Here is a 9,199-nt window from a genome sequence, read left to right on the forward strand (position 1 = left end):
GATGGGGCCACACAAAAGTCTTGAGAGATGCATCGAGTGGTGGATTTACAAGTGTGCACTACTATACCCAGTTTTGGGGGCATTAGGGATGAAACCTAGGGCCCCCTGCGTGATAGGCAAGCCCTCTGTTAGCCAAGTCACATGTCCAGCACAATGCGATTCTCATTGGTTAGTTTTTATAAGGGAGAGCTCAGGGCTTCAGGAAATGTCAACAAAGCCCATGATCCCACACTGCCAACTATGTTACACCTCTAGCCAAAACGGCATTCCTTAGAACAAACGGAAGTGACAAAATAAGGCAAATCTTCAACCTTGTATACCAAACATGCTTTCTAATGTATTCTCCCCACATGTATGTGTGTGTGTGTGTATGTGTGTGTGTGTATATATATATATATATACATATATATATATATGTATATATATATATAAACAAATAAGAATTACCATCTCCAGAAACCCTGTAATTCCAACACTATGGAGGTGGGGGCAGGAGGAGTGCTGGAACTCGCTAGCCACCAGCCTGGTTACAGATCCAGTAAAATATTCTTTTTTTTTTTTTTTTTTTACGTTTTTCTTTGAAGTTTATTCAACACAACATAATCTCCAACTTCACTGAGGCGGCTGACCATGTCCACGACCGAAACCCCCTCTAAACTGGAATTTCATTGCTGAGCCAGCCCCAGCCTCAGCTTTCTTGTCAGCTCCAGGGGGCACAGCACTCCTGTAGGTGTCTCAGTCTGCCTCCCCTCTTGTGAATCTTGCAGGCCGCTCACTCTCTGGACCGAGACTTGTGGTTCTCGGGATGGCTGTGACGGAGGGTGGCGGGCGCGATCTCCGGAGGTAGGTGCAGGTAATCTCGGAGATACTGGAAGCCCTCGTGAGGTATCAGTAGAAATGTCTCCAAGCAAACTGCTCCTTCACGTAGCCTCGAGACTTGAGAGACTGCATGGCCTTCATGACGTGAAGGTTGGGCATGTTCTTGTCTGCCAATTCGGGATGTTTGGGCACGTGGACATCTTTTTTTTTTTTTTTTTTTTTTGGTTCTTTTTTTCGGAGCTGGGGACCGAACCCAGGGCCTTGCGCTTCCTAGGTAAGCGCTCTACCACTGAGCTAAATCCCCAGCCCCGTGGACATCTTTTTTGGCAACCATCAACCCTTCCTTAAAAAGGAGTTCGTAGATGGCAATCCTGTTCTTCTTGGGCATCAACATCGCGGCGGCTGCAGGGTCCGAGGCGGGGAGGTTGGAAAAGAAGCAAAAGATTCTATCTTAAGGGAGTAAAGTGCTGAGTGACAGAGAGGGACACCCGACGTTTTCTACCTGCACACCTGCACACACACATGAACCCACCCACACACTGTCACACAGAATAAAGCAAACGCTGGACTGTTTCTTATTTTCCACGTTCTGTGGGCATTCTTTCTCTGTGTGGTGTCAGTACCTGAGCTGTAAGGACAAGTAAGGGTAAAAGCTGGAGGGATCGGCTCACGTTTGTGATTCCAGTAACAGAGATGCAGAGGTATGAGGGTCAAAAGTTCAGGGACAGCTTATGCTATACAGCTATTTCAAGACTAGCCTGGGCTACCTGAGATTCTATCTCAACAAAACAAGAGCAGCAGCTAGGGATAGAGCATATTTTATGCAGCACTTGCCTAGCGAGCATAAAGCCATGGGTTCCACAAAAACTGGACAGTATAGACCTGTAATCTCGTGATCAGGGAGGTGACGTGGGCACAGGAGAGCAGAAGTTCAAAGTCATCTTTGACTGTACAGTAGGCACGAGGCCGGCCCAGGTTACAGGTAACCCTGTCTCGAAAATAAAACAAAACTAAGATAGTTTGAAATTTTTAGATGATAAAAAAGTAAGTTTTTATTAAGAACAAAGGCAAAGACTACTTTTGGAAGGGTCGGTGTGCTTGCGAATCTGGGGACCAGCAGAGGCCTTCCATAACCCCTTTAATTTGGGGGAAGTTGGAGGCAGTGGAAGAAAAGTTCTGGAGAACTCTAGAAAACCCGCCATGGGAGCTGGAGCCGGACCGGCCCTAATGGGCGTCTTTCATTCTCATTACCCTCATTAGTGCGTTATTGTATTAGTTATAGCTAATTTACATTTTACTGAAGCATTGAAAACAGATTGCAGATGTTTGGAAACAGATGTTATCCTAATGTTAAGGCAAGACCATGAATATTTATGATGGTTATTGCCTGGATCAAATTACCTTGCTTAAACAGGGAGGCAGGCATGTTCTGACAACGTTGGCCAGCACCTGGGAGGGGAAGACAGACGAGTATTGAGGAATTTTGGGGCGCACTTCAATTTTCCTTCATGAGGGATTTATGTTTTTTTCCCTCTGCCTTCCAGGGAACAGAGGTTGATTGTTATAAAATACCTTTACGGAATGCTCTGCGGCAGTCAGTGCCCAGGTCCAGAGTTTCCAGCTGGCTTTTTCCATGCTCTACTTCAGAACAGCCTAGCAAGCCTGAGCTAGGACTGTAGACGATGCTTAGGATGCAGGGGGATGGCTGACTTCTCTGTGCCTACCTGCCAGGGTCTGGGGAGACACCCAAGGAATCAGGCAGATTCACTGCTGCTGAAAAGGTCTCTCTCTCTCTCTCTCTCTCTCTCACACACACACACACACACACACACACACACACACACCTCTTCCACCTCTTCTCCCCTGCCCTTTCTCCCTCTCACCCTCCCTCCTTTTTGTCTTGAAACAGTCTTCTGTAGCCCAGTAGCCCAGGCTGGCTTCAGACTCACTATGCAGCCAGGGATGACTTTGAACTCCTGATCCTCCTGCCTCCACTTCCCAAATGCTGGGATTACAGGAGTATGTCATCAGACATACGATGCCTTCCATAGGCCATGCTAGGGATAGAACCCAGGGTTTTGTGTGTGCTAGGCAAGCAACTATTCTGCTGGCTGAGTTGGACCCCAAACTCCCAAGAAAGGCCCTCTCTTACCACCCACACTGTTTTTGCCAACTATGGAGCTGTCCCCTCGCTGTTGTAGGAGATCCTGCCTTGAATTTAGGACCAGTAGGGAGAACTTTCTCTTGAGTATAATGGGTAAAATGCTTGACCTAGGTCCCCAGAGTCCTCTTGTCATTTTGTTCCTTGTCATGTGACTTTTCTTGGGAACAAACACCTACTGACTCCAGATGGGACACTAAGCATAGACAGAAGAATTTTCCAAGTCCACATAGTGAGTTAGTGAGTTGTAGCATTATTCATAGGAGCGTGGGTGAGAGGTCACCTACTGGAGCATGGATAGCCCAAAAACAGTTGTTTTACCAAAAAGCCCAGCCATCATGGGTGAAGATTCACAAAAGCTGTACCATAGAGCTTCCTCCATAACTTGCAGGCTGCTTGGGGTCAGATGTCTCATCTCCCCGGTGCTTATGTAATTTTGAGGAGGGATTTGTGGGTCTTGTAAGACTCAGGAACTTCCTGAGCCTTGTAACATTTGTTCATTTCCTTTGATTTTTTTTTTCCAACTAGTCACAAGATGGAGTCATCTGAGAAGAGAGAAACTCAAATGGGGAAGAGTGTACATCAGCTTGGCCTATAAGTAAGTCTGTAGTCTGTGGTCATTTTCTTAGCTAGCAATTGAGGTGGGTGTGCCAAGCCCACTGTGGGTGGTGCCATCCCTTGGACAAGTGGTCTTGAGTTGTATAAAAAAGCAAGTTGAGTGAGTTATGGCAATCAAGCCAGTAAGCAGCACTCCCTCCATGGTCTCTGTTCAGCTCCATTCCTAAAAAACTGTTTAACAACTGTCCCTTCTCCCAGCATTTACTATCAGCTGATATTCTTTAGTGGGCCTGTCTGCTAAAGGTCAGCTGCTTCTGCCTCTCACACTCCTTTCTCTGGCTCCCTGCCTCTAGGTGGTGAGAGGGGGGGGGCTTTTTGGAAGCTCTCAAGGCTGGTGGCCTTTATCCTTCTACCTGTCTCTTTCTTCTGGGGTCATTTTCTCAGTCAGTCTCTTGTTTGGGCTCCAGGCTGGCTTCTGGACTAATTATAGCAGGTACGTGCAGCATGAATGGTTGTCACTTACAAAGGTCATAGTAAGAGCAAAAGTTACAAAATCAATTCATCAGTCAGTCAATCAGTCAATCAATCAAGAATGAACTGAGCTGATAACTCATATAATACACAAAAAGTTCCAAAGTAATTTCAATGCGTTTTAAGTCAGTTTACACTTTTATATTGGGTTTCATCCATAGCTATCTTGGATTACGAGACGTCCATAGACTGCAGGTTGGAAGAGCCTGAAACATATGGAGAGCCCTTCTGGGTTACTTCTTCACCTAGCATTTGGGAGACAGATGCTGTGTGCCTGGGAAATCCATGAGTAGGCAGGCAGGTCGTTTCAGGAGCAGAGGGATGGGCACCAAAGGAAGGAAGCTGCTAGCTCACCTGTGGGTCCTCTGTAGCAACCCTAACATGCTCCACTGTGGCTGGGAACTATCCTATGTGGGGATATGCACATGTGCATATGGGCATGTGTGCCCAACATGCATACAGAGACCAGAGACCCACATCAAGTTTCCTCCTAGATCATTCTCTGCTTTATTTGGGGGGACAGGATCTCTCGTTGAGCCTGGATCAGCTGGACCGACTGGCCAGTGAGTTCCAGGGATCAGCCCGACTCTACCCACTCTGTCCCTTCCCCCACCTTGCTTATACTGGGTTCTGGGGCTCTGACACCATGTCCTCATGCTTGCACAGCATTTACTGACTAATCCATCTCCCCGAACTTTAATTCAATCAGTTTTTATCAAGAGACCTCTAGGGTGGCCAGTGTTAGCCAGTGAGTAAGATCTCTGTCCTCATAGTCAGGTATGAAAATCCAGGAAAACCTTGGGTAAGCTAATGACCTTTGAGAAAACAGTGGAATACTTGCTTTAAAACTTAGGTACCTCCTTAGATCATAGTACCTGACACGCAAATGCCAAAGGGACCCTTCTCATACTGTGATATCCAGGAAGAGTGACAAGCACAAGTCCAAGTCTCTGCACATTTATTCTGGACAGTTACATTTATTTTGTTGTCTGTATGTCTGTCTGTCTACAAATCCTGGTTGGTTGAATCAAAGGAAGCAGGACCTGATGGTATGGACAGCCAACTGTATATCCATAATAAATATGGAAGGCTGGAAATGTAGATCAGTCAGTAGAGTGCTAGCCTAGCATGCAGGAAACCCTGGTTCCCGTTTGTAGCACTGCATAGAGCAGGTGTGGTAATGCATACTTGTAATCTCAGCACTTGGAGGTGGAGGCAGGGGATCAGCCACTTAGTCACCCTTGACTGTACAGTGAGTTTGAGACCATCCTAAGCTACAAGAGAAACTTGGATCTCAAGGAGAACAATAAAATAAAGTAACAATGGCACACAAGGGGCCGGAGAGATGAATCCCAGATTTGCTGCCCTTTCAGAGATGAGAGGTTCAGGTCCCAGCACCCACATGGTAGTTCACGGACACCCACAACTCCAGTTCCCTGGAGTCCGATTCTCTCTTCTGGCTTTCTCAGTGACAGGCACAAGCACACACACACACACACACACACACACACACACACACACACACGCACGCACGCACGCACGCACGCACACGTAGCATACACAAAGTACAAATAAGTATTTCTAAATTGACATGAGACTATAATAGGCGTAGAACATACCCAGAGATGCAGGATGGATTCTCTGCAGACCTGCTGTGAGCATTCATGGTCTGGGGGTGTGAGATTTGCTCTGAGAGTGAAGGAGGGGTGCACACAGGGGAAGTAAGGATGAAGGCCTATCCCGGGTCCCAGATAAGGACCCTCAAAGTATTCTGGGAACCTTTGAGGACAACATGACTGGAGAGGTGACTGCAGGACCAGGTCACACAGGACTTAAACCTACCAGGTCAGATAGCCAGAGCTGAGCCCATGGTCTGCCTCCTGCCTCTGAGGACAGGGCTCTGGGGCAAAACTGTGGATGGCAAGGGGAGTGGGCTCTGTGCTTCGAGTCAGCTCGACTCAGCTCGACTCAGCATGTCTCCAACACAACCAGACAAAAATCTTCAGGGCGTTTTCCAGGTACAGACTGAGGAAAAAACCCATCCCCCTGTCTACATGTGTGAGCTCTTATGAAGCTGGCTCACGTGTGATTTATCATGAAGTTGGCTCACGTGTGGTTTCTTATGAATCTGTATCATGCATGATTTGTCATGAAGCTGGCTCGTGTGTGGTTTCTCATGAACTTGTATCATGTGTGATTTGTCATGAAGCTGGCTTATGTGTGGTTTCTTATGAAGTTGGCTCATGTGTGATTCATCATGAAGCTGGCTCACGTGAGGTTTCTCATGAACCTGTATCATGTATGATTTGTCATGAAGCCAGCTCATGTGTGATTTCTTACGATGCTGCTTACACAAGCCTGAAGTGGTCACACAGAAAAGGCATCAGACAAATGAAGATGCAAGGAAGTGACATGTGATATAACCATGGCTTGTCATGACAATACCAGACCATGCCGAGAGCCCCTGCGACCCCTCCCCACCACCCCTGGCTTTCCTATGCCTGGGAAAACAGATAACTGACCAGAGCCCTCTTTGGAGGAGATAAGGAGGGCATTTGATGTTTTGATTGTTGTGGGCAGCCAATCTATCCGAGAGATAAGTATCTGCTTGGAGAACAACAGAAGCTTTGGTAGATGATTGCTTTCAAACAGTCCAGTGTCTTTGCTCAAGGAGTCCTCCTGCCCAGGACCGGGGCCTAGGGGAGGAGAGCCACAGGTGCTTAAGATGTAGCAGTAGCTGCTGTCGGAGGTGTAGTGTGTGGGTCTCCCTCAGTTTGCAGCACTATGAAGCAACTGTTTCCTCTGCAGATAGAACACTGCACACCAGTTACTAAACAGCCGATGAGGCGGCTTATACCGTGTCATTCCCAGCTGCATATGGCTACTAGCTCAACCCGGCAGGGCAAGTGCCCACCGGCAGCCGTGCCCATAGACTTTCCTGCGAGTCCAAGCTCCGTGTTCTCGCTTGCTGCTGTATTTTCATAGTGGGCTATCGTAGTACAAGGTAGTGGAGCGGTGGCCTGGAAGGGATCCTAGAAGCTTGGCAACTACATCCTTAGCTGGTTTTTCACAAGTTAGTGCTATTTGTTGGCGAACACTTGTGAATTTAAGTTCTTGCTAAAATTTCTTTGGGAACCTCAAATCCTGCATGGGTGGAGTGTGTGTGTGTGTGTGTGTGTGTGTGTGTGTGTGTGTGTGTGTGGTGTTTATTTTCAGACATAGTTGAGGGGGTGTGGTTCCACAGAGCCACAGAGCAAGGCAACCCTTTATTTCCTGGGTTCCAACCATCAGGCTGTGAGCAGTTGTCCCTTCCAGTCTGTGTGGCGCTAACTTCCTCTTATTTTTGAGCCCCTTTTCCACTTACACGTGTGTAATGAGCATTCGTTTGAATGTGTGTGGATGCCTTGAGGATCCGCCTCCCCATCACTGGAATTACAGGTACACACTATGCTTGGCTTTTTTTAGAAACATAGTTCTGGACATTGAACTCAGGTTCTGATGCTTACAAGGCAAGCACTTTACTGATTGAGCCCCCTGTCCACAGACCTCCCACTTCTAGGGTGGTTAGGGTCCCCCATGTGGACCAGCTTCTCCTACCGTGCATGGTATTGAGTCTGGCTGACCTTGCTAAAAGGGCAGCTTAAAACCGTCAACATCATTCATACGTCTAGGTGTCAGACGCCCTCAAGGCCAGCCACATTTATCTGTGAGTCCATTCTCAGACAAGTCAGGGATGGCCAGGAGATGGGTCATAGTGAGGGACAGAGGTGGGCAGGCAGTCACTCCGCCACCTGCATTGGGAAGGGCGATTGGATGAGTCCTGCCCAAGGATGCTCACAAACATGGCAGTTACTCCTAACCGAAGTACCCTGAAGTAGGAGAGAGTATCGCACAGCTCAGGGAGTAGACAAAAAGTCCCAGGAAGCTGAAACCTCTAAGATTCTCCCAAAGCTATCAGTGCGACATCTATCGCCGGGAAGAGGAGCCTGTCTTTGCTGGAGCAGCCTTCAATGTGCAGGGTCTCTAAACACTGGTCTCGGTGAATCATCGCCCAGGCTGGGGTGGCCCTTCCAGTGACGCAGCTGCCTTGGACTCACTCATGGTCCCGTAAGGGCCTTGCTAAACTCACTAGTTTACTAGGCTGGACTTGGCATAGCTGTTTCTTCTGTATGCCATTAGGATTTTAACTGGGCTGAATGGTTGTTTGTTCATGTCACCCCAGTAAAGTCAAATAGCTCTCTGCTCAATTCTTCTTCCCAAAGTCAGGGTTCCAGTCTGGAGCTATGGTGGCTGAATTCTTTTAATCGATTGATCGATTTTCCTTGCACGTGGATGTACTTTATTTTCATTGCACTGTTCTTACTCCTCTTCCGCCAGTTCCTCCGGAGCCCCTTCCACCCCTCCCATCTCCATGTCCCCGCTCTCCCACTTTCAGCATTCCCTAGTGAGCTATAGTTCTCCCCCTCCGGGGGGGGCGGAGCTGTCCCCCTTCCATGTTGGATCGTCTATAATTGCCATCATTGCTCAGGTCCTGTTTAGGCAGCCATATTGGTGAGTCTTCACGGGTGTTGCTTTTCTGAAGTACACAGTCTCATGGTAAATTTCCTGTTCCTCTGGATCGCGCGCGCGCGCGCGCGTGTGTGTGTGCGCGCGCGCGCACGCATGCGCATGCGTGCATTCTACTGTGTTTAGTTCTTATTGCCTGCATGAATAAGTATGTTGGGCTGTTCTCTGTAGTTGTAGTAGCATGGATAACTGACCAGGGGCCAGATCCCTGAAAAATATGGACTTTCTCCCCACCGCCATTGACTGTCTGCATCTTCTCGACTCGGCGTGTGCTCTTGTGAGTTCCCACCCATGCTGGACTGTTGGCTGGCTTGCTCTTGTGCAGGCCACTGTAACAGTCCAAAGTTCATCGGTGCAGTTGCTGTCATGTCCAGAAGATGCTGTTGTTCTTCACCACCTCTGGTTCTCTTCCATCATGGTCTTGGCGGCTGGTGGCACAGATGTCCCGTTTGGGGATGAGTTCTCCATGATAACTTACTCTGCACTTTGACCATTTGTGGCTTTCTGGGTTAGCTTCCATCCACTGCAAAAAGAGGTTGCTGGTTTCTGGGTGGCTCCTCTGTG

The 9,199-nt window shown here is 48.1% G+C and overlaps 1 pseudogene; it reads right to left on the bottom strand.

The window, feature by feature from the left end:
• Positions 1 to 612: 612 nt before the first annotated feature.
• Positions 613 to 1,213, bottom strand: Rps10-ps15 (ribosomal protein S10, pseudogene 15; annotated as a pseudogene).
• Between the last annotated feature and the right edge of the window lie 7,986 nt (positions 1,214 to 9,199).

Source organism: Rattus norvegicus, chromosome 13 (assembly GCF_036323735.1).
Source record: "Rattus norvegicus strain BN/NHsdMcwi chromosome 13, GRCr8, whole genome shotgun sequence".
Classification (NCBI taxonomy): Eukaryota; Metazoa; Chordata; class Mammalia; order Rodentia; family Muridae; genus Rattus; species Rattus norvegicus.